Source organism: Pleurodeles waltl, chromosome 11 (genome assembly GCF_031143425.1).
Source record: "Pleurodeles waltl isolate 20211129_DDA chromosome 11, aPleWal1.hap1.20221129, whole genome shotgun sequence".
Lineage (NCBI taxonomy): Eukaryota > Metazoa > Chordata > Amphibia > Caudata > Salamandridae > Pleurodeles > Pleurodeles waltl.
In genome coordinates this window covers 27940750-27967577 of record NC_090450.1, presented here as the reverse complement: position 1 = coordinate 27967577, position 26828 = coordinate 27940750, and the positions used below count along the sequence as shown (strand labels likewise).

The 26828-nt window shown below is 41.1% G+C and overlaps 1 protein-coding gene across 2 annotated transcripts in view; it reads left to right on the top strand.

The window, feature by feature from the left end:
- The window catches only part of LOC138265287 (mucin-2-like), a 131826-nt gene that overhangs the window by 28141 nt on the left and 76857 nt on the right, over positions 1–26828 (top strand). The gene's annotated exons all lie outside the window — the stretch shown is intronic.

Genomic DNA, 26828 nt, shown 5'->3' with positions numbered 1-26828 from the left:
ACTCACCCTGTACTCACAAGCACCTTACCTTGTACAGGGTGACATCTCTCACCCTGTACACTCACACAGTTCTCATTCTGCACCGAACACACATCAGTCACCATGCATTTAGGCACTTTCACCCGCACTCAGACACTTATCAACCTTCATTCATGCACCACTCTCCCTGCACAGACAGCACTCACGCCATCCTCCCTGTGCTCAAACACTGCTCCCACACCTCTCACCTTATTAATATGAATCCCATAGGCGAAACCTAATGCATTTACCAATGCTTATTCCTCTTGCCCCTTTGCGTGTTCTCTCTCTCCTACATTCCTCCCCTGCTGTATATTTCTCCTCTTGCAATCACTCTTTTTATTTTTCACACTTTTTTGTGTTCTTTTTTATTGTTTTTTCTTTTTTCCCATCTTGTGCTCTTTTTTTTGTTTTGTTTTATTTTTTCTTTGCTGTTTTTTCTAGCTTCCTTCATTTATGTAGCCTTTCTCTGCCTTCCCCCTTTGCTTCATCCCTTTCTTTCTTTTATAATCCATCTTTCCCTTCTTACCATCCTCTCCCCGTTCTTGGTCCTATTTTCTTATATGCACACCTATTTTTCTATCATTCTGTGAATGATTGCTTTCAATTTTCTTTATACTGCTTTCCATCTTCCCTCTTATAACATGACTTTGTGCAGAACGTCTGGTGACTAATATTCTTAACTTCTTTCTTAAAGAGCCTTACTTGAAATATAGAGAGGCTGATGTTAGGGGGGCATTAAAGAGAAACTGATGGAGTAAAGAGGGCTGTATAGAGTTGAGCCGACATATGTAATAGAGAAAATCAGGCGAAAGATGATGGGGAGGGGGTTGAGAACAAGAGTCAAAGCGACACAGGATTCGCAGAGATGAAAAACTATCAGAGGACATTGATGGGATACAAGCTGCCCAGACCACACTCGAGCCTCCCATCTCATAGAGTCCGGATTGTAAGAGATACCTCATATCCGGCTGCTGATCCTTGTCCTGCATGAGTTGGGTATCTGGTCGTGTGCTCTATGCACACTAGGGCACAAGCAGTCCCTTGGAGACACTTCAGCACCTTGGATGCAGAGCAGGGTTACCAGATGACTCCATCTCACAGAGGGTACACTGCTCCAACCATCCATGGACCTTGCACTTTCAATGCTTTCAAGGAGATGTACTCTTGTTTGCATCACTTGTATCAATCAATGTCCCTAAAATGCCAAAATGCAATGCTTTATGGAATATACGTTTGTAAAATTAGGAGTCCTGATGCTTGACATGATTTGGAATTATGGCATGCATAAGAAATAAAAACACAAAAATAAAAATTGCATTTACGATGCAATACTACATTCAACAAGAAAATGAATGAATACATGAAACTACCTTCCTGGCTTGTGGCACTCTCAGACATAAGCTGCTTTTATTGATCGTTGTGAGATGTATCATCTGCAAAAGGAAGTGTGCTGATTCAAAAGGTGATGGATTCTGCGAACAAGTAATGTGTTCTTGAATCCTGGCAGGAAAGTCTCAGCCTCTCATCCTTCTGAGGTTGTTATGTTTAGTGCCATTAAACTAGGGGATAATAGCAGTTGCTATTTACTGCTCTCAGAATTGGCAGGTGTAGAATGAAACAACACTTCATACAAAAATGTGATATTTGAATTAAAAATATCAGTTATTAACTTGCTGAGAAAGAAGTCCAAACATAAAATGTACTATCATAGCATATACAGAAGAATAAATAAAATGAGTAGGTAATGCCTGGCAGAACAAATGCATTGGAAAGCTTACAGATTGTCAGGGTGTGTGCAGAATCACAGCATCTATGGTGTATATGACTTGGCAGCGCTCCTGTAGGGCTTGTCTTCACCAAAGAGAGACTGCACGATACATCCTGCGAGAATTACCCAAATGAGCCTTAATGCATATGGGGCTCGTGGCCCCCACAAAACACAATGAATATTTTCTTCCTCTGCCCACAGGAGAAAATACCACTGCACTGACTCATATATATAAGGCTTCAGGTGTAAGTACCACAATGTGAACACATTTTGTATCAAAGTTGGAAACTATACTTATAAATGATGATCTGTGTTTATGGTGTGATCAGAAGTTGCAATAAGAAAAACAAATGGGATCGTACGATTTGACCCCGAGCTGACAAACAGCCTGGTACTGAAAGGGTTAATGTACTAACTACCCCCGTGTCTCAGTTTACTAAGAGCAGGAAAGAATAGTATGTTGCTCACCTGAAATGGCATTGTTCGCTGGTCCTTTGACGTAAGGACAGGTAATGTCGTCTTTGTTGCGGTGAAAGGGACACCCTTCTCTTCGTGTGACCCCGCACAGATTATAAATAAAACGCACGTGAAGAAGAGAGGTCAGGAGCGGAAGCGCTGGGATCTTGGAGGATGTGACGTCAGACAACCTGGTCCCCAGTCCTTGGGGCGTAGTTGGCCCCAGTGTCTGACTAGAGCTGTGACAATCTCCCTCAAGGCGAGAAAGTAACAGACACCGGATATGCTCTCTTCTCCCTCTTACCAGGGGCGGCTCATCATGGCCTGGTTAAGACTTATGCGGCAACTTCTACCCGCCTTTAACAGAGTTGTACATTAATGCTGAAGATTTGCTACATTTAATATTATTTCCTTTCTATGGAGGATTATTCTGGTCCATCTTTACTAAGGATGTGATCTGAATTCTAGTTTTGAAGTTCCATTCCATAATTCCTCCCGTATATGATTACGAAATCCACATATTGTGTTTTAGCCTTGAAAAAGTCATGTTTGGTGACAAAACACGTGTTGGCTGTCTTGTTCTATTGTTATACAGCATCTGGAAATACATGAAGGATTGTACTGTCACACAACAAGCTTTGTTTTATGAATATATAATTTTATGGTCTCAGATATATTCACCCACATTTGGTCACTATGAATTTGATCTTTTGTTATGAGTGCTGTGGCATTTTCTATTTTGTATATTTAGTGGGTTGCTTGGGTAGTTGGCAGTGCTTAATTTGTAACTAAAAACTTGCTGCTGCCCAAAGACCTCCTCTTAAACAGGCGGCTGCTGCAATTAAATGTGCAAACAAGGAATACGAGGCAGTGTAATCCTGAAGCCATCTCCGGCCTCTTCAAACCATTTACAGGCACTCACTGCCCCTTCAGCTCAATCTTGCAGCTTTCTGCTTTCTCCCATTGTCACTCTTTTTCGTTTTTCTCTTACTCCGTCTTTCCCACATGTGCCTTTTGCTCGAAGTAAATGCTTGAGGCAGAAAAATAAGTGCTCGGACACCGGGACCAAGAAAAGGTTCCAGGAAATTCCAGACACCTCTCAAGGGGGAAAACTCCAGAAACTTCTCCCATTTTAAAGCTAGCATCAGGTATTAAAATAGGACTCTCATTTCTACTCTTCAGTACACTCCTGGACCTGGGAATACTACAGATGAAAAACGTTCTGCTGCCAGAGGTTTTCCGGGATGTCTGAGAAGGAAGACTGGACCTACATCCTTCATCCCAGGCTGAAGTGGCTTCAAGGTTCACTTGAGTGACCCCCTGTTCTGAGCTACAGGGTCACAACAAATACCAGAGGCCTCCATGCAACTCCCCAGCTGACCTGCTGCAACTGGACCTGCCTGGACCTAAAACTGGACCTGCCTGTCCTTGCTGGCCTCTGATGGAGTGAGTTCTTGATCCCCCAGAGGTGCCCCTCAGGTACTGTGCTCCTAGTGTGGCATCAGTTGAGCTCGTCCTAAGAGATGAGGAGAAATCTTTAAGTTTTGCGCTCTTCGCAACTGCAAACAGGTCTGTCTGCACCAAGATCTTGCTGCCCGTGCTGACCTCCCACACAAAACTCAGATGAACTTGATTCTCCGCACTACAGCGACTGCCAATGTGAACCTGCAATGCGAGATCTGTGCTTTGTGTTACAACATCGACAGCCATGGTAATTGCCAACCTGAATCTCCAGCAACGACTGTCCGCAATGTCTCACAATCTTCACGCTACAGCGATGACCATCCACAACCGACAGCCTGCTCTTTGTGCTACAGCGACGACTATCCATGAAGCTCCGCCTGCTCCTCACTGCTTACTCAACCGTGACTGGAATTCTTTGCGCTGGTCTTTAAAATGTAACTTTTTCAGCTGGACCAACCTGGTCCCTGTAATCGGCTTTTGATCCATTGTGAATTGCCTGAACTTGTGACTTTCACTCGATCTTGTACAACCAGATAACTGCGAGTGAAGGTTTGTGCTTTTAAGCACTAAACTTACCCTAAATCTTTGAAAATGCATATCGCTTGGTTTTGTTGCTCTAGTGTCCTTGTGTTGTGTGTTCATTTTATTGGTGTTTGTGTGCTGCATAAATACTTAACTTATTGCCTCTAAGTTAAGCCTGGCTGCTTATGTGCCACGCTTCCAGTGGGTTAAGCACACATTAATTTAGTAACTGTTTGTGATACACCCTGACAAGAATTGCGGCTGTTGCTAAGTTGTGGCAGTTGTGGCAGTTTCACCTAAGGGAGACTCTGATATGTGCCACCCCTTGTGGTTAATTAGAAGACACTCCAATACAGTTGCCAGGGCCAGACGGGCCATTCCATCTCTCTGGCATTTTCCACAGGGGCCACAGGCTAGGTGTCTGCTTTCAGAGCAGGGTGGACATTCCTGTGTTGTGGGGCTGTGTTTAATATTGTTGACGGGGCTGATTTTGGTTTCCAGTCAGGGTCAGTAGCTGCCAATCTTCCCACCCAATCCTCCCAATGGTATTTGTGTTTTCCAGGCTAAGTGAGCCAATAAATATCTTCTTTGTCCTCTACTTAGTGCATACAACTCACAAAACGCGCTGCAGACCCGTGAGCTTTGTCAATGCTTGTTTGAAAGACTTGTTCTCTGAATGCCCTAGAACTTTCTTTAATTTCCAAATTGAGATAGGCAGCTTTCAGGAATAATAAAATATATAGACTGGGCATGACATTAAGAACCATATGTTCTAATCTATACCATGTTGGAGAGGCCTCATGGTACTGAGACATCTACGCTAAGGGACATCCCAATGATACAGGTTCAGAGCCGTTTATAGCAATGCGTATTTGCCTGTTCCATCACAAATCAGCCATGATGACAACATGCAGAGGACACTCGGTGCTTCACTTATCTCTGCAGTAACAGGACAACTGGACATAGATTCCACATACTTGTGGTGCATCATGATTAGAGCACCTGGTTTTATGGCATTCATTTTTTAAACATTTCTGTCTGTATTTATCCATATTTATTTGTGCCCATGTTATTAGTATTTATCCATATTTATTTTGTTATTTGGGAGTAAGTGGAGTAAAAAATGCTATATTTCCACATTTATTTAACTGATGAACACGCTCTCATACTTTGATGCTGAGTTTTCAGCAGCCAAATACAGCAAACCAATACACCCACAGGTAAATATTAGCAATTTACTACAGCTATATTTTCACCAATGCCTGTATTTAAAGATATCTTACTTTTTTTTTTTAACTCCCCATGCTGTCTATTTGCTCATATGTTGTATTGGAATTCACAACAGACAACATGGAAAGTCGCTCATTAGAAGCATAATGTTCACTATTTTCCTGCTTTTAAAAATAAAAATAAATAGACAGGAAGCACTTTGTTTTCTGTCTGTAATTATCTGTAAAAATCAGTCAAACAGAAAACTGGGATGAGCCTTTACTAAACATGATGGAGTAGGTCTGACTCTTGTATGGTCCTTAGCTCACCAGCCAATCCAGATTATTCTAATTAGATTCATCAGCATCTTTTAAAGAAAGTCATTTTCACATCTTCTGGTGCAGCGTTGAAATTTCTGCCAAAAGCAGCATAAGCCTCCAAGGCAGCATGTACATTCACTGTCATGGAGGAATCACTAGAGTAGTTGATCTCACTTCCTGCAAGTGGGGAAAGTTTTCATGGTTCTATCCACCTCCCTGAGGTTAAGTAAACTCCAGGCATGATAGTTTCACTGAAAGCTGAATTATTGTTCTGAGACAGATTGCTACATTGTGTTCAGTGATATCAGAAACAAAGTTCATTGATTAACCCTTTATCCTTCTGCACATACAACAAATATGTGTGGTGCACACAAGGGGGGGGGGGTTGATGCTGTCAGTCGGCCCCAGAATCACTGGAGGCAGATTTTTATTTACTATTTGATGAATTGTTCAGAATGGAGATCATTTTTCTGACCAATTTTCTGTAATTTTATAACCTCTTGACACGCTGTGATATTTTGTACGGGTGATTGATTTTTGATAACAGTGCTCCATTCTCTATAGATCCATTTATTTCCGAAAAAAACAGAAATTTCCATGATTTATGGATTTTGCTTTAAATTTCAGTGTAAGCCCAGGGGAAACCCCGAGAAAAAGAAAACGGATTTTCATTTTGTGCAAGTGATTTCTTATCAATCACTGAATTGGAGCTGTGTGGAGCAGAGAAATCTTAAGGATTTTGAAGGGCCCTGGGCCTTACTTTGGGAGGCAATGTTCGGAACAGCTTTGAATTTAGGATTCGTTTTCAGCTCTTTCATGGTCTATTTGCTGAGGACGCTGACAGTGCATATAGCCCGCTCGTCCAAATTCTAAATGTCTAGGGATGATGGCACATGTTTTCAATACTGTAACACAGTAGCTGCTCCCTAGTATTAGTGCAAATAATCTCGGTGACACCCTCCCATTTGTCATATGTGATGTCCTGATTTAATCTAAAAGAAACTTTTTTATTGGATGTTGAATGGAAACTAAACACACAATTTCTCTGCAAAATGCCTGTAAAAGGCGCCCACGCATCATCCATATTAAAAATAAATTAAAGGAAAACGGAATTTAAAATAATCTGTTAAAAAAAAGTCAAGTTAATAAGGGCAAGGCTCTTCAGGACACAGCTGGCTGTATCAGCCCCCCACCATGAAAGGCTGGGGCCCTGGGCCAGAGCCCACTTTGTCCCTGCCTTAAAGCGTCTCTGGTGTGGGGTTCACCCGTCATCTTCCGATGTGCCACCTTCACAGTCTGGGTGAGACCGAAGGTCGCCAGGCTCATCTGCTCGACCCTGGACTGCACAGACAGCCCATCCAGAGTAGAAGCGGGTGGCACTCAGAAAATAGTGCCCAAGCTTTGAGCACGAATCCATCCGCGAGACTGTGGTTATTAATTCCGTTTTATATTTCGAGATCCAATAAAGCGGACCCCTAACGTGCACGCGCCCTCCCCTCCCCGCCCAAGTTGAAAGAGCTGCAGCAGTAAAACGCGATTGTTACAAATTAAGAAAAAAAAAACATATTTACAAGCCTAAGTGCAATTAATTTACAGAAAGCAGATAACAATACGATTTTTTCCAGGCCGTTTTCAATTAAGCTGGACAGTCATACGTGGAAGTCCATACCGGGCAGGATAACACCCTGAGAAATTAGAGGTGTGAAAAATAAAGCCCGATGTGGTAGGGCCTCGAGGCGCTAAGTAAAAGTTATAGCTGATAACAAGACCCGTTCAAAAGGGATAAACTCATGTGCACGGGCCCCAGGGACATCCGTGCGCTCTTTGAACACCGGCGCTTCTCCCCCAGCTCTCGGCTTCCTGGGAGGGAATAGCGCTCTTTCCTCTGAGAGAAAGGAAGCCATGACAGCCGCCCCTCTCAGGCAAGGTGGCGCCTCCTACGGTTACACCACCCTAAGGGCAGCTGAGATCACGTTTCCTCAGCCGAAAACCCCCGCAGTCGAATTTCCCACAGAAAAGAAAGGACCGCTTTTCTCACAGCTCGGAATAACAAACTTGCACTTTCTGGCACTTACTGCTGGACGAAGTGCCGCCAAGCATCCGATATTTTTACATAAAATAATGCAGTTCGGTAACAAAGCCGTTTTTAATTACTAAAATTGGAGTACTCAACACTCACCAATGTAAAATCCAAAGCATTATACTGAATATTTTGAGTTCTCTCCTAACCTGAAACGACCATGTACCTGCTTTAAAAATTACTGATGGACTTGTCAAGTCTGGAAAATATGGTACTCTCACAAAGTATATTTTAGGTGTATTAAAAATGGGTTAAAACACAGACCCCCCCTGTGACTTATCCTCATAACCAACAGTTGAGGGCACCTTTTCATGCATACAATACATGGTGGCAAGTAATATACTAAGGCCATTATTTATGGAAAGTTAGTGCTGCCTTAGCGTAATAATTTTTACCCTAAAGCAGCGCTAACTTAACTATATTTATATTTTGATGCTAAACCCGTCTAAGGTCAAAATATCTGAGTTAGCGCCATTTTTAGGAAGTACCAACTTACCTTGCGCCAAATAGCGACAATGATATGCAAGGGAGGCGTTCCATTCCTAAAAATGACACAACCCCCCCAGCTCCATATTTACCTCCTGACTCTAAAACAACGTGCACCTAGGAGACAGAGCTGAAGAGTGCCGTTGAGGCTGATTACCGTCAAACTTTAACGCCTGGTTAGACCAGGCGTTAAAGTGCTTGTAGGCCCATTTCCATGGGGAAACACCATGGAATGGGCACATAGATGCCCACCCCAACCCCCAAAATCACCACCACCCACACTGCAGGGACACTACTGGAGGAGGGAGCCCATCCCAGGTAAGTGTGCGTGTATATCTGTTGTGTACCACTAGGGGCCACTTGCATGGGGCCCCTTGGCTGGCAAAGGGTCTGTTGGGGTTGTCCTGGGGGCATTGGTCCCCTGTGGTGAGCTTTGGGGTTGTGGTAATGACTCCTGTCTATAATTAGACAGGAGTCTTTTTTGCCTGCTTGTGCGTTCATCAATGACGCTAGGCTGACTAATCAGTCTAGCGTAATTTTTGGCCCACTAGCGCCTTTTTCCCTAACGCCATTCCGCACTGGCTAGCGTCCTTTGTTCAGATGCTAGCCAGTCCTTAGTGCCATCATGCGTCTTTTTTAAAATATGGTGCACGGATGGCGCTAAGGAGTGGTGTTACGTCGCACTAATTCTTTTCTTGCGCACTTTTCTTGTGCCCCCTAGCACCACCCCCTTACCACCACCATGTGTGCGCAGTATTTAAAATACAGCCGCCACATGGCGGTAGTTAAGGGACTAGGGGCCAGATGTAGGAACCGGTTTGCATGTCGCAAACTGGGAAAACCGCAGTTTGCGACATGCACAACGGCCATAGCGATGCTGATTCACATTTTGCGAGTCTGTACCGACTCGCAAAATGTGAATCCGACTCGCAAATAGGAAGGGGTGTTCCCTTCCTATTTGCGACTCGCACCGCGATGCAGAATTTCTTTGTGACCGCGAAAGCGGTCGCAAAGCAATTCACAGTTAACACCCACTTGAAGTGGGTGGTAACTCATTCGCAAACGGGAAGGGGTCCCATGGGATCCCTTCCCCTTTGTGAATGTCGCTGAAAATATTTTTTCAGAGCAGGCAGTGGTCCAATGGACCACTGCCTACTCTGAAAAAATGAAACCAAATGGTTTCAATATTTTTTTGTATTGCAACTGGTTTTCCTTTTAGGAAAACGGGCTGCATTTAAAAAAAAAAAACTGCTTTATTAAAAAAGCAGTCACAGACATGGAGGTCTGCTGTCTCCAGCAGGCCACCATCCCTGTGAGTGCAGGCACTCGCTATGGGGTCGCAAATTGCGACCCACCTCATTAATATTCATGAGGTGGGTCTTTGCGACCCCATAGCGAGTCGCAGAAGGTGTCTGAGACACCTTTCTGCATACAATTTTGCGAGTTGCAAATTGCGAGTCGGTCTGACTCCCAATTTGAAACTCGCAAAATTTGACCTTGCTACATCTGGCCCTAGCTTCTGAATTTTTTAAGCTAGTCCGGCGCTTTGAAGGATTAGCGCCAAAAATTCTGAGCTAATCCTGCTAAGCACCCGAAGGCCCATTGTGAGCAATGGAAGCCTCCTTTTAATGCTTGCTCTTAGCAGGCATTAAAAGTGTCAAACAAATGGCACAAGGAAATCTCTAAGATTTCCTTGCACCATTTTTTGCCCCCCCCTAATGGGGGAACGCCCTTTTGCATACATTATGCCTGGCACAGACATAATGTAGCGCAAAGGGTTACAAGGTGGTGCAATGCATGCATTGCTCCATTTTGTAAATATGGTGCAGCGTTTTTGGTCTTCTAATGCCACAGTAGTGTAAAAAAAAATTATACTAATGTGACGTTGGCATGGCGCTAGGGGCTCTTCAATATGCCCCTATATTTTGCACACCTAGATACATATATTGTATATATCTGTCTATGTCAAAAGTATGACTTCTATGTTCACATAGGTGCATATTTAGAGGATTATGCCTCCTACTAATAACTACAGTAAGTGGCATGTGTAAATGCAAGTATATATACGTTAATTACACTTGTTTGAAACTATAAAAATGTGCCACAAAGTAAATGTGCATTGCAGATCATGTAAAAATTGCTGCTTCAATGTACCATGGGTTTATATAGAAGGATTTAATCACTCTTATATTTACCAACCATCATGTATATATTTATCTGTATTTGTAAATTATTTACACCTTGCTAATAACAAAAAAAAAAAAAACTTCCATTCTCTCCACTCCTGCCCCTTCTCTCTCATCCCGCATGTTTCTGACTACTACCAAATCCCAAACATCCTTCTCAAACTGTTACCCCTCCTTTATCCATCCACTCCAACTAACAAGCACACACGACTGCTTCTTAGAAAAAAACGTACGACTTCCCCTTTACAAATCCATTCCTATCATTCTATCCTGACTCCAAGCTCCCCCTTTTTAAATCCATTCCTATCATTCTATCCTGACTCCTAGCTCCCCCCTTTTTAAATCCATTTCTATCATTCCATCCTGACTCCTAGCTCCCCCCTTTTTAAATCCATTTCTATCATTCCATCCCTACTCTAAATTCTTCTGCATGAAACCCAGAGCACAAACCTAACACAACCAATGCACAAGAAAAACCAAAAAAATAAAACAAAATACTGTACTAACTACTAATCTTGGGTTCCAGGGTAGCATGCTTCTTGCTAAAAGAGCTTCAGTGTCTCGTCAGGGGTCGTAAGCACTACATACATATAATATTCATCACAAGTGATAAAATCAGAATCCGCAGTCAGAACTTATGGGGTGCAATAACTGTCTCCTGATTGCATGTTTATAGGGACTATCATACAGATTTTGGAACTTCCCGCCCCAAAATCTGCATGTACCGCTCAATGCCAGGCATTTTCTTCCGATAAATATCGGCAGGTTTGACCTGCTGGAATTTATCAGGTGATAACTATGAGGTTGTGATAGTTATAACTAGGGGCCAAATGTAGCAAGGTGTTTTGCCCATTCTGTGTCTATGGGAAAATGTGTTCGTACATATGGCCCTAATCTCGGGATTCCGATCCCTGTGCAAACAGTGTTTGCATAGGGATAGGAATTTAGCCCTACTCGGAATTTAGCCCTGCACCTGTAATCAGGCCCTAAGTAGTAAACGTACGTGTGAAAGATAGGTGGAGGTCGAGATTTACACTTGTAGCATTATTCTAGTACTTCAGTAGCACTGTTGTAGTGTTATTAAGCATGCTACAAAATGCAGTTTGTTGTTAAGCCTCTTCATGATGGTTTGTTCCTTTTCACAGTACAAGTCCGCTTTTATATTACGTTTCCCCAACCACACTTTCTTTTTTACACGAAGGAGCACAAAACCAAGGATTATGAAAATAGAAAAACAGAGTAAAATGTAATAACTCATTTGACACCAAAATGCCACAAGTTTAATCACTAGAAGCAGAGATATGTAATTTCAAAAGTATGTGTAGCACCTAAAAGCCCAAATCGCTACTCGCGGTTATCTGGTTGTGTGAGACCAGGTGAAAGTCACAAGTTCAGGCCAACCACGATGGAGCACGGGCGGGATTCAGGGATCAGGCTAGTCCCCTTGAAAAAGTTATCTTCTAAAGTCCACTGTGAAGAGTTCCGTTTGCCATGAAGGAGGCCACGAGGAGCATGGAGAGCATTGCGGATGGTCGTCACTGTAGTGTGAAGAGCAGGCTGGGAGTTGCAGACAGTCGTCACCGTTGCTTGAGGATCCTGTTGGGCATAGGGGATGGTCGTTGCTGGTGCTTTGCATTGGCAGTCACTGCAGGCTGTTGATGCTGTAGTGTGAATTACAGATTTTGCTTTGAAGGTAGACGCTAGTAGTCACTGTAGCACAAAGATTCCAGGTTTGGCATTGTTTGTCGGTAGAGGCAGCAAGTACTTGGCACAAATGGGCCATTCACGGTTGTGAAGATCCCAAAATTTCAGGATTTCTCCTTTTCTTCTAGGAAGAGCTCAAGGGTCCAGGATCTGAGGGGCATCTCTTGGGAATCAGAAACAACTCACTCCAGCAGAGGCCAGCAGAGCTCGGGCACTTCCAGGTGCCAGTCCAGCCAGGTCCGATACAGCAGGGCAGCTGGGAAGTTACATGGAGGCCTCTGGAGCTTATGTCTCTGTAACTGAGAACAGGAGATTAGTCAGCTACCCTTGGAGTCACTTCAGCCTGAAATGAAGGGCACAGATCCAGACTTCTTTCTCAGACAGCAGAGCAGGCCTTCAGCAGCAGGGTAGTACTTCTGTAGGATCCATAGGTCCAGGAGTGTATTGAACAGTGATCCTGAGGACCCCTCTTTTTACACCTGGTGTCTACTTTGAAGTGGAAGAAACTTATGGAGTCTTCCTTCTACAAAAGTGTCTGGAATTCCCAGCCTCCCTGCCCTGGTCCTAGTCTGTATGCAGGCACAATAAGCCAATATGAAGTCATTTGTGAGTGAATTGATGCCTTGTCTCTGAACTGCCAGTGTGACAGGTGAAAGCTCCGACACCCTCATCAAGTTAGGAAGGCCCATCCTGCCAATGCCCACATCCTCTATTGTGTGTCTGCCTGGGAGGAAAACACAAAAGGCAACTGGGCAACTCCAATTACACCTAGTCATGTAACCCAGGAACAGGCAACAAAGGATTATGACCAGAAAATGCCAACTTCTTAAAGGTAGCATCTTCAGAATTGTAACTTAAAATCTGACTTACCGTTAAAGATGCATGTACATTATTATTTCTTAGATACCAAATATGGCATTCCTACTTGCTCCCAACCAAAAGTTATCACTTATTAAACGTAATAAATTAACTTCATGTCATTCTATGCTAGACCTAGGCCTCACAGTAGTGGGAAAAAAATGTGGGAGGAGTATAAAAAGTCCAACTGCCAACTACCCCAAGTCATGTGTCCCAGGAAACAGCTGCAGGCCTCAAATAGTTTAGACAGGAAAATGCCTACCTTTTAAAACTGACAACTTTCTAAAAGTTTACTTTAGCATTAAAGAGGATTTTAAACTACAATTTCTCAGACACAAAACATGACTTTCCTACCTTCTGCCAAACAAATGTTATCATGTATTCAATATAAAAAAGAAGAAAGAACTCTGGGTAATTCCCAACTTTAGGTTGACAGCAGCTCCAGTAAGAAGCACACTGCAACACCAGTGACACTCTAGATGTGCTCACCTCAAATGTCTGCTTTTCTCGTAAAAGTTTTTAAGAATCAGATTAGGGCAGTGCCATCCATGTTGAGCTAGAAACAGACAAAGTCCCCTGCTATTTGTACAGCAAAATCTTTAAACATAGGATTGCACAGTACCATCCTCGCCGAGCTGTAAAAATGACAAAAGCCTTTCTCCACTCCAGGCATAGTATTACAACTTTGGATTGGTACAATACCATATAAGCCAACCTGAAATGAGTAAAGCAACCCCTGACACATGTTTCGCTATCTTTATAGCTCATCAGAGAGCTTTAGCTTTGTTTAGACACAAGGTGGCACCCAGTATAAGTCTAACGTGTAAGTGGTAAAGTGTCCTAGAGCCAATAAAAAAAAAAACATTTTTCAAAACGAGTGAAGGTAAATTGATTTGTGAAAACCATGTCAAGGATATGAGGTCTAACACAATGATGACATGGATTATACACAACATTCTTCATCTAACATTCAGCAATCATTGCTTGTTCCACTACACCCTCCAGTATCCCCTTTAACAGACTAAACATAGGTACTCTTTCCATGTGTAAGTAAGACCTACACAAGGGAAAAAAACGAAACTTCAAATATAAAAGGAAAAAAAGAAAAGCTTATAAATATATACAATAGTATTGATAGGGTGGGCAAACTCTCACACTTTATCTTGTTTTTTGTTTTTATTTTGCTACAGCTTTCTTTAAAAGAATAAGCATGCATCAGCATTTCAGAAACTGGGAAACAAAAAAATTAGAAAACAGTCACATTTTCTTTTACTATAATTCATAATTCATAGGTTCAAGTAGGATATAAAGCTCGCCTAGATTTTCTCATATTTCTGCCATGAATCCCTCTTCATTAAATGTTGTCTTCTCTAATTTATGTAACCATATATCATAGTGTGGTGATTTCTTATAATTTCCAGTGTTCAGTTATAATACAGAAGCAATTGATATAACAATATAGAGACTTTTTTTATTTTTCACCATCGTACCTCTTTGCCTGGAACAACTGAAGAATATCCGGAATTCATCAGGGATTTTAGACAACTGTAACATTTTGCTAACAGTGACAAATATGGAGTGCAAAAAAGTTGTTGAAGTGATTGACAGTTAAAAAACTTGTGATCTCATATGTCTGTACCATTGCCTCTAAAATATAGTTTCGAATTATGTGAGTTCTATTTATGGAGGATTGTTGGTGCATAATAAAGTAGCCATTGAGCATATATTTGCATCCTCTTGAAATTTGGGCCTCTTGATGTTACTTGGTTATACAGAGAAACTTCAACCCATAATTCCTTGTGTAAGTCAACAATGTATTTCACCTTCCACTTTTCCCATATCAAGTCAATGATAGCTTTTTGTTAAAATCTTAGTATAGAGACATGTTACCCATTGGCAAACTGCTGTATAATTTAATTTAATAATAGCTTTCCACGAGACTGCATAAGTCATTTTTTTCTTGCATTAGTAGACTCCTTAACAATACAACAATTTTCATGTATGAAAATTAGAACCATCCAGCGTTGATATAATTTTATCCTCTATTTGATTCCATTGAATTCATTTTCCATTAATAAACCAGTTGTCTATATGTTCCTATAGCAATTTGTCTCTATCAGTTTAGGTCCTTGACCTGTAAATTCTTCCAGATATTATATAAAGGTAGTTTGACATGTATAGAAGGAATTTTGAGAATTCTGGTAGAGCTAGTCCACCTTTTTCAACTGTCAAACATAGCTTCTTGATACCTATTCTTGGTGATTTATTCTTCCATATAACGCAGGAGGTTTGACTTTCTAATATTTGAAGCATTTATTATATAGAATGCATGATAGAGCGTAAAATAGAATAGACAATGTTGGAGCATGTTCATTTTAATTAATGCTATACTAGTTATTAAAGATGTGTCATCTTATTAAAAGCTCTTTGGTCATTTAAAATAGTGCAATATAGTTTAATACACAGAAGTTTTAGTAGTCAACTGACATTTTAATGCCCAATGTCTTTGGAACTTTATTAGAGGTGTCATGAAGCTAGCTGGACAAATCATTCCTCTTTTGGAATTGAACAAAAGGACCTCAGTCCTGCTGTTGCCTGCTGTTATTTTCGTAGTTTACCCACTTCCTTTTAAGTCCATAAATTCACCAAATATGTCTGTGACTAGTTGTAGGTTTTCCTGATGAGCTTCTAAAAGTAATAACATTTCACCCACCTATCACTTTATTTTAGGTTCCAATTGACAGATGGGCACAAGGTTTTGATTTTGCTGGAGTGCACATGATATTGGCTCAATAAACTTCCAAATGAAGTCAAAGGACTTCATATACTTTACAGTTGTTGAACAAATAATTCCCCAGTAGACCTCTAAAAAGAAACATGTAAACTCTAGAAAACTTTTTAAAATATATTCTAATAGTCATAATTGGATAAGAGACACGTATTTATTTATATGACTATTTAGAAAATGTATTTTCAAAAATGTAGATCCAAAACTCACAATAGTCTATTGGATTACTTTTAGGCTCGCCATATAGAAACTGATGATTTGCCCATCATAATGGAGGTTACCTGGCATCAGTTGCAACAGCTAATGTTGTTCACCACTGGTGTCACGGGGCAACAATACCTTTGCACTTCAACTGAATGAAGAAGTACTTCTGGTCAGTACTTGCCTGTCACAGTCAGCTGTCAATGTCCAGTCAGCTCTTTACTTTAAAATGATAAGAACTTTAGTTACAGGCAAGAATAATATTCTACACATAAAATAGGAGTTACAGTGAAAACCAGAAGTTCCTAGCATCCTACAAACTCCGGGACACAGAACCTACCCCGAATAGATTTAAAGCTTATACACACTGAGGATCAGAAATCAAATTAACATTGTGCAGTACAGCACATGTTGACTATGGAGGAAAGGTTGGAGAGTCCGAGGTCTATTCAGAAGCATTAAGGCTTTGAAATAGTAGCTAATTTTGTAGAAACTAAGCAGGCACTTCACAGACTAAGTTAACAGTTTTGTGGATTTAAGTAGCTGTGATTTAGACCCCCTTTATACTTTGACGGATGGAGTAATCTCCGTTCACCTGGTGGAGGACTTAAGGCCAAGGCTACTCCGCCCGCCAAATTTAGAAATAATCAGCAAGCTAGAGGTAATTTCTAAACCACTAGCAAGAATCTCCTTTACTGTAGGTCCTGTCAAGGCTCTTTAAATTTTGGTGCAGGGCTCCATCAACATGACGGAGCACTGCACCAAACTGTTTTGTTTTTTATCTTTGGAAAGAAAATCTCAAAACTGTATTTTTGTTTTATAAAAAATAAAAATAAAAATGCATTTAGAAGTTTTGACTGCCCCTTACCCTCAGGGTAGTCCTGGCAGTGAAAACTAACCTCTAATTCTGCCCATCTAAATTTGATGTATGAAATAGGGGTTAAATGTCCGACGTCCCTTGCTCTGTCAGGAAGGCAGAAGGGTTTAATCATGGCAGAGACCAAGTACGATTCACCGTGATTAAATCTAAGTTCAACCCGCTTTTAAATTTGGGGGGTCAAGATCTTGGGGGTATGGGCCTTTAGTTTTGATGAGAATTTTAGTAAGTGTTGTGGACTGTGGCCAGTGTACTTTTTGCAAAGTTCCAAGAAATGCCCAATGATGGGGCACATTTGAACAGAGTACAGAGACAAATAGCCAATGGGCTCAAAGTTGGGAAGAGTGACAGGCTAAGGTGTCAGTTCACCATGACGTCAGTGGAGTAAGGAGACCTGTATGTCTGTATGTATGATTGCTGTAGAGGTTTTCTATTGTTGGGAGTACCTATACATGTCACTGGAGAATAACAATATGAAATAAACTTACCAAAAGCTATTATTTTAAATGTGTATATTTAATAGGGTTTCAAAATGTCCTCAGAAAGAATAGGCACATTATTTTTGCATATGTCTGGGTCCAAACTGAGGTGGATTGTGTGCAAAAGAATGATGGGTTGGAATGCTATTGGAGCAATTGCCAGTGTTTAGATTTATTGCAAGCACTCCTCGCATCACCTTTTTTGTGTTTGATGTACTGCCCTACATAGTAAGGGTATGCCCAGGCATGGGTCCCATGCTCACTGTGCCTCTGGAGCGCAACTACAACAGACTGAAGAGTCCCAATGAGTGTGAAACCGATCTTGGGTTTCTTGTGGTCCGGTTCAGGCAGGACCTGCCTGGCAGTTCAGACTGAAGTGTTCCAATAGGAGCTGGGTCAAGAATGATTTGCATATGGCTGGGTCCAAACTGAGATGGCACAGTGGGCAAAAGCACAATGGATTGGAATGCTATCCTAACCAATTGCCGATAGATAGACTTAATGCAGGCATTCCCCCATCACTTTGTTCTGTGTTTTCAGTTGGAGCATAGAGCTAAAATTGATACAAAAATGAGGCCAGTACATATATATATATGTATTTTCCTCAATAAAACTCAATGTAGCTAAATTGCGTGACAGAAACGTATTACTCTCAGCAAAACAGGATCTTCTCCCTGAGGAATTGCTGGATGCCTTTGAGGAGAAGATATAATTCATACATATAGTGATAGGCGCATTATTCTCTTGAAATCTGCTTTCTCTTGCCAGGTTTGAAAGCAAGTGTGTGCTTTTAGGAAATGTACAAAAGTGCAACCCTAAGCCCTATGGCTCCCAAGCCAACAAAAGCATTGAAAACTAGCAAATATATTCTATACCCTAGGAAGCTTTTCACAGCAATAAAACAATATTTTAATTTGATTCAAATTATTGATACATTCTGAGTTATATATGTAATTACTAGCACTATATTACAAATGGAATAGCGCTACATGATACTAGCAAGATTTATGTTTTTACATTGTGTTAGCTATTGCATTCTAATTTCGACTTTATTAAGTGATCCAAAATATTTGGAAGTGTAGTATTTATTTTCCAATTATTCAATATACTCAATGATTTGTTTTTATTTAACTTCCAAAAGTTTTTTCTTCTTGGAAACACAACTAATAAAAGCATTCCTGGATGATGCCTTACAAACATTCAGAATATTTTGAATAGATATGATGCATGGATCAGTGTAATAGAAAAGAAATCCGCAGGAAAAAAACTTGAATTCTTTAATGAAGCAAGAGTATTAAATCTCCTTCTGTTCAAAACAATTTGAGTGGGAAACACATCAATATCTGGTCATACAAAGTCAGGGTATTAAATCACCATCAATCCATCCTACTACTGACTGCAGAAGATTGTTAGTAAAATGATTACTGGTGAAATTGTAATAAAAATCTAAATAAAAACCAGTATATCATCAGAAATAAAATACCGAAGAACATACTTCCAAAACTTTGGAAATGAGGGAAGTGGAGAGCTTTAGACATTGGGACATCAGCTTCTGTCCATTTCAAACTTGAGCAGGTACAAAAATATCAATGACAGCACAAGACAATAAACAAACATATACTGAGAACTAAAAGGAGAGGGGATACATGTGACTGCTGTAAATTTACAATACAGTGTTAAACAATGATTAATAAAATAGGATGAGAGTAGGATCAAATAGTAAGAACCATTTAGCATTATAGTCATCTAATCTTTTTTATATGGCTATAGTATTTCAACTAGAGAGGATCATTGCAACATTTGTAACTTTATGAGTCACTTTTTATTAAACAAAAGTGAATTAATCCATAGTAGTAATGAGTTCTTCCAATGCAGATTTTAAGTCATCAATGTATTCCTTTTCACTGCCTTGACTTTTATAACATCCTGAGAAATGTAGACTCTGTGTCCAGTCCAAGACATCTGCCTATTACTTTTGAATGCCATAGAATCTATCATGTAATCTGAGAATGTTGATAGTTAAGAGATCAGGATTATTTAAAACGTTTGAAAAGAAAAAAAGAAAAAGTAAAGGTTTAAGGAAAAAGATCTTGTTGCTTCTGTCCAGATCTTCTAAAACCCCACACATTCTGAAAATGTTCAATAGGTTTCAGTTTTCTAATTCTTCTGCATAGTTTTCATGTTTTTTTCCTTCCAATTTGGTGACACTGTTTGAAAAATCTTCTACTCTTTACCACTTGTTCGACTGGTTGAAGTCTATTTACAATGCTGACCATTTGTCATCAATTCAGTCAAATCTTTTGTTTACTCCATAAAGGGTTTCAAAGCTTGTAATTGTTCTAGAATGATCTCTGCTAGGTGTGGGATTCGGTTTCTTAGTTTTCATAGGTGATGGAGGTTCTTTTTCATTGTTTTCGCTGATGAGGTACTTGAATACATCCTTTATTGAACCATTAGTAGATGATAGGTAGTTATTGATGTATTGGAGAGCATCCCAATGCAAAGGTATTCAGAGGATTTAGTGTGCTGTAATAATGAGTGTCCTGTTTAAGGTTATCCGATGAAGAATGCTGCATGTTGAATAATGAATCTATACTATAGTGAAACAATTCTTTATCTGTGATTTTTATTTTTATTTTATTATTATTTATTAATATTATTATTATTAATATTTTATTATTTATTATTTTTCTTCATTTTTAAAGAGTGTTTATGTTTTAATCCTGCACATAGAACACCTGCATAAAAAGTATAATAAATAATAATTTGCTTAGGAAGTCTCTGTATATATGCAGCCACATGACAATATGATGCAGCTTCGGAAAATACATTCCAGAGAGGCAGCCTAATAAGTTTATTCACCAACTAAGGCTTACTGTGATGTGTTGCTCCATGGACAGTGAAGGTAATCTAGAGATATTCTCTGTAGTTAGAAATTGGAAACATTAATTTGACCGATATAAAATTAGCAGGGCTGAAAATGTTAAATATGGGCATCAGTGGACAGGCATAGTTTCAAGTTATATTTCCATAGCGCTTTGATATAATGTAAATGATTCTTCATTTAGAGAGAAGCGTGGTTAATGATGAGAACCACTTTTCTGGCCTCAGCCAGCAAATATTCTGAGGAAGGAATAGTTTATCAAAGTTCTCATGAGAAGCAAATATTCTTTGGATGAGAGGAGATAGCGAATTGCATCTTTCATGGTATTCTAGGATATATCATCATACCATTGCAACATTGTTGGAAATCAGCCTTTACACCATGCTATGGTCTCTCTTCTAGAAAATAATATAAAGAACTCAACAATTTTTGCAGAACAGTGGTGAATCCAATCAATGGAGGGGGAGGATCATTAAGCATAGCTGTTGTAATATCAAACATGCCTTCCAGTAAGCTTCGCTGGTGAACAATGAAAAGGAAAGTAGATAAACAATATCTATATAATATGTAGGTGCAGAGCCAGAACAGATACCAGGAGCCTTGGGTCTACAACTAGGCCAGGCTAAAATGTTCATTTATGGCAGCTTATTCTTGCATAATTTCTGGCATTTTAGGTTACCTAATACCCAAGATTACACCACGTTGTGTTACTGAGTTCTAGTTTGGATAAATGTGGGGGTGTAGAAACAGCATGACCAATTGGGGGCTCCAGTTATAGTTTACTTATGGCATGAGTTATAGTTACTAGAGTTAACTTTAACTGGTGAATCTCAGTGTTGTTTTAGTTTAAAACATTACATTGTCACTGAAATTCTCACCTAACTATACCAATACTTTAACCATTGTTTTTATCCATGAATAGTGATTATAGTTAGTACCTAGTTTCCATTGGAAAAGTGTTTTTAAATTTGCTATATCATTGACAAATCTTCATGAAGTTTAAAAAAAAAAGTGTCTTCATGTTTCTTGTGCATAGAAAGTACCCCGGGGTGATCTGTCAAGCGGGGCTCAGAAAAAACTGTAACTCGTACGGTTAAGTTACGTTAGCCACAAGTTATAGTTTCTTAACATAAGTAACTTAATCCAACCATCACTGTTCACGCCCTTTGGCTCTGCATGGCAAGGGTTGGCCGCAGGACCTGGCCTGTGGCCAGGTCTGGAAGCTAAACCCAAATAACCACCCAACCCCGCCCCAAGCATGGTCTTAGGCCATGTGTGGTGAGGGTGGATGACCCTATAATCACCCAACCCCACACCACTTACAATGAGAAATGTTTGGACAAATTAGAATTTTTTTGTTGAAAAAAATGTATTTGACAAGTAAAAAGAGTGAGATCCCCTTTTGTATGTACCTTCAATTTTAAAATAAAAGAATTTAAAGCTGAGAAAAGACAACTGTCACAGCTAGACTGGAACCCGGGACTGAGGATTGGCTGAGCCCTCCCCATGTTATTCATTACATTTGGCCCTGGGGAGGTGCTGGTCCATGGGTCTGGGGGGTTTGTGGTTCCGTGCAGCCCTCCCACTCTCTAAATAATTGTTGCCCCTGGGAGGTGGTGGTCCCTGGGGCCTGGGGTGGTGGTCTGTGGCCCCCCATTGATTTATCTATTCCTTGCCCCAGGGAGGTGGTGGTTCCTGAGGGGTGAGAGAGCAATGCAGCACTCTGCACACTTTGGTCCTCATTATGACAAAGGCGGTCTTTTGCCAAGACTGCCGTGCATAATGCCGCCACAATACCGCCACAGCTGGCGGTACCTTGACCAACGTATTTGGTGTCACACACGGATTTCTTCTCATTCACAGGTGGAAATCTGACACCGTCTGCCTGGCCGACGAGGGGAGAGAGTCTGTTCTACCACCAGCGCCGCCACGCAACAAGGACTCTGCTCGCCATATTATGATACGTAATACGGCATGCGGACCCTGCACAGCAGTGTGGGGCTGGAGGTGGAACAGCCGATACCCATCCTCTCCCTGACGAGCACCTCGCCCAGACAGGTAGGTGGACCGACCGAAAAGGCGGGGGTGGTGTGTGCGTGTATGTTTGTGTAATGGAATGGGTGTGCGTGGAGGGGGTGTGTATAGATGCGGAGTGGGGTGGGGGAGGTGTATGAATGCTGATGGGGGAGTGTGTGTGTGAATGCGGAGGGGGGAGTGTGTGTATGAATGCGCAGAAGGGGAATGTGTGTGTGAATGCGGCGGGGGGAGTGTGTGTATGAATCCAGAGGGTGGTGCGTATGTCTGAGAGGGAGGGGGTGCGTGTATGTCTCTGTACGAGCAAGAGGGGTTATTTGTATGTATGCGTGCGGTTGGGTGGGGGGGTGTTTGCAAGTGTGTGGGCAGGAGTGGAGGTGTTGTGTGCATGTGTGTGGTGTGTGCGTGTATGTGTATGTGTATCGGTATGGGTGTGCATGAGTGCGTGTGTGTGTGTGTATGTGTGCGTGGAGAGTGTGTGGCTCTGAATGTAAGCGTAGGGGAGTGGGGTGTGTTGGGGTGCAAGTAGGTGTGTGTATTGGGATGCATGCAAGTGGGGGTGCTTGTGCAAGTTGGTGAGTGAGTGGGGGTGTCTGTGTGGATGTGTGCAGTCAGGTTGGGGTGTTTGTATGGAATTGTGCGGATGAGGCGGGTGTGTGCAAGTGTATGGATGGGGTATGAATGATTGCGAAGGGGGTGCGTATGTGTGAGTGGGGTTATGTGTATGTCAGTGTGAGAGAGGGTGAGGGTGTTTGTATGGATGTGTGCGGTTGGGTGGGGGAGTGTTTGGAAGTGTATGGACGGGTGGGAGGGGTGAATGCATGTGTGTGGATTTGTGGGGGTGTGTGTGCTGGCGACAGGAATGAGGATTCCTGTCACTGGGTGCGTTACCACCAGGGTTTTCGGAACAGGGTGACCGCCGCGAAAAGCCTGGCGCTTCACTGCCTCCTAATAAGGCTTTAGGCCTGCTGCTGGCCTGGAGGAGCTCACCGCCGGCCGCAGGGGTCCAACTGGACCTGCGGGACTGGCGGCGTTGTGGCAGTTTGGCTTCGACCAAACCGCACAACTTGTTATGCGGCGGTCTTCACCGCCGGGTTCTGCGGCGGTTAGACCACCGGCACAAGTTTGACAGTCACATGACCACTAAACTTGTAATGAGGGCCTTTATGTTTACAGCCCCGGCAGGTGGCTGTCCCTAGAGCCCGGGGTGGGTCCACAGGACCCCCCATGTAGATATTTATAAGCGTACGGCAGGGAGGTGGTGGCCACCTTCTTAAAATAATATGCCCCCAGGACCCCGGCACCTGGCCCACCTATGGGAAAAAATTAAAGCTAGCCCTGGAGACCTTGCTTGCTTTTTTTAAAATCACGGTGAAAATCATAAATATTCACACTTTTTGCAGCGATTGTTTTGGTAAAAACTGCTTTTCAGCTCAGAAGAGGTCCCTGGGGGATCCCTGAACTAAGGCTAGGGTGTGTAGGGTAACAGTACCTTGCCCCCTTTTCTATTTTTTCCATTTGTTTTTGAGACTCGGATTGAAGCCGAGTCTCAAAATGGCTGCCAACAGTTCTTGGTTGAAGTGTTGGCAGTCATTCAAATCTCTGCACAAGATTGGCAGTATTCTTGAATTCATCATGGCCCTAGATACTCAAATTTGGATTTCCATTAACTTCTCCTAAACTACTGAACAGATTTACACAAGATAAACAAAAATTCATTTGTGGACCAAAAGCTATCTTTCTGCCAAATTCTTTGTAATTCCTCCCAGCAGTTCGGACTGCAGGTGTGTCTAAATAATTTTTTGTTAGAGTTAACTAAGATGGGAAATGAACTTTCCTCACCACCCCTTTTTTCTCAGCCCCTGCTGCACAGAGTACCCTGAAACTTTCTATGCACAAAAGACTCTTGGGCACACTCTATTTTGGAAATGTCATGCCAAAGATATAGGCAAGTCAAAAAATGTGTTTTTCAATAGAAACTAGGTCCTAACTATAACTATCTATTGGTGACCACCAGTAGGTAATATACATAAAATTAATTATTTTTTTTTCTCTTTTGGCAGAAGAATCCCCAAACCCCCAACTTTTTGTTAAAATGAATTATACTTTTCTTTCTTTTTTGCGAGAGAGCACACCAACCACCTTTTTATTTAATTATCTTTACCACCCCTACCCATCCCTAAACCTTAAAAATATCCTTACCATCCTATATTCCCCTATCCGCACCTAAACCCTAAAAATATCCATACCACCCTATAGCACTACCCACCCCAAGCCCCATCCCCCACAGTTACCTTAACTATACCTACCTTGCATGGTAAAGGCATGCACAGTAAAGGCATATGTGTGGGAAAGGAGTATGCATGGAAGACGCATGTGAGGTAAAAGCATTGCGTGGTAAAAACTGCTTGGCAAAGGCTGTTCTGTCACATCTAACCATACTACTCAAAAGACTTAATGGGAGTATGTGTGCATTTTGAGTAAAGAGGAGCCTGAATTTGTTAAAGACTATAATGAGAGGAGAGATTGGGCAGATAAAAAGAATATAAGACAATAGATGGAGGCTGAAGAGGAATTTAGGTTCTCAAATTTGAATCCAAGATTGAGAATGGAACATGAGAGAAAGGGTGAGTTTTGTATGGTGCGTTGTGAATCTACAGGAGTTTGATACCTAGAATATGTGGATAAGAGTGAGTGTGAAAGATGTTGTGCTGTTAATGGTGATTTTCTGGTTGGTGAAGAATCTGTTCCGAGAGGGATCTGTTATGGGTGTAGTGAGGCTGCTTATTTCAACCCGCCTCGTAACTGGGTGGGTTCTTGCCACTCAGCTTTGGTGTTCCCTGGAGTTTATCATGTGAACGGGGAGAATTAAGCTGTTGGTTTCAAGAGAGTGCAAAGTGGTTTTGGGCAGATAGTTTTGGATGTTTTAGGGGCTATCGTTCCATTTATAGGTGTGGCTATGAATGATGTGAAGATTGGAAGACTGTCTTTGCTTGAGGACCAGTTTGCTTCTAATACTGCCAGAGATGCAGATTAATTCAGAAGTAATTGCAATACTCTCAATGATTATGAAAAACTGCTTAGCACTAGATATCCTTCTCACGAAGGAAGGTAGTATTTGCAAGTCTTTAAAGGTTAAGAAATGCTACACCTTCAAAATCGATAACAGTAGTGTTATTAATGCAGATTTCCAAAATATAACTAACATATCTTGTGAGGTTCAAACGTTAGAGCATGCCTTGTGGGAACAGAAAGTTCCTGGGTTGATTACATTTTCAGAATTCTTACTTTTAAATTGTGGATGTAAGGTGAAAAGATGCTCTTCAATGAAGAAGAGTTAAGAGTTTGAGATGTGGGATGCCAGAGATTGTGAATATAAAGAGCTAAAACTGATGGAGAAATTAACTTGAAAGAAGCAGAAAGTGATGCAGTCTGTGTTATAACTTTTAGATAAATTAGATTTGTTGGGTTTTTAGAGATTATACAATTACTAGAGGGGGAATATTGTTAAACTTTTTGTGCATTTCTAGTTTTGTTCATCAATACCAACATTCAGAATGTGGTTTTATATTTGATTATAGATGTACAGACTGATATTGTGCTACTGCTTTTAAAACAGATGTCCTATGATATGTAGAAGCTTATTTTCCTGACTCTTTTTAGCTAGACCTGTTTGGGCCTGGTAGCTCTGTTTTCCAAGATAGATGTTTTCTTTGCACATTTCACCGTTCATGAATTCTGAAGCACACAGTCAAGAAGAGTAATGTTTGTTTATTTCTAATGACATTATCTTGGCTGTCTTTGATGAAAACTGCTTAGAACGGTCATTATAAAGTTGTTTTCCCCACTGACCTTCTGCTAGCTCACAGTACAAATATTCATTCATAATAGCTTGATGTTATTCATTAATCTATTTTGTTCTACCATCCCCAGATGACATTTTCATTGAGTGGGCCGAATCAATATTCATACAGTGGGATAGTACTTAGGTCTAAAACAATCTGACCTTTAACAAAAGTGTCCTCTTATTTGCTGAGAATGTAACACTTTTGATCACTCCACAATGATTGAGCAGTTTTGGTGATTTAATATGTCAAAATAGTGTATATAAAGCCTCGATTTTGGGGGTGAGACAGAGTTTTCCTGAAAGCTGCCATGGCTGCTGTCTGTATCTCTATAGATTTTGATGTCCACTTGGTAAGAATATTTCTGATTTTGCACAGCTCTGTGATTACCTATTTCTATGTGCTATATACATGGCAGTGATTCGGTACCCCTTTAGAATCTTTCGAATATAAATCCTCTACATTTATTCAGCTGATCTAGAAGTCAGTTATTGAGTAGTCCCTTACTTAATCGACTATATTTTGGATTATTTCACTGTTTTGGGAGATGCCTTATCTCACGGAAACAGTGCCTCAGGAAATTGAGGTTTAACACTGTCTCTGATTCATCAACTCAACGGGCGTTTTGCTGAAGTAGTAATTTGGG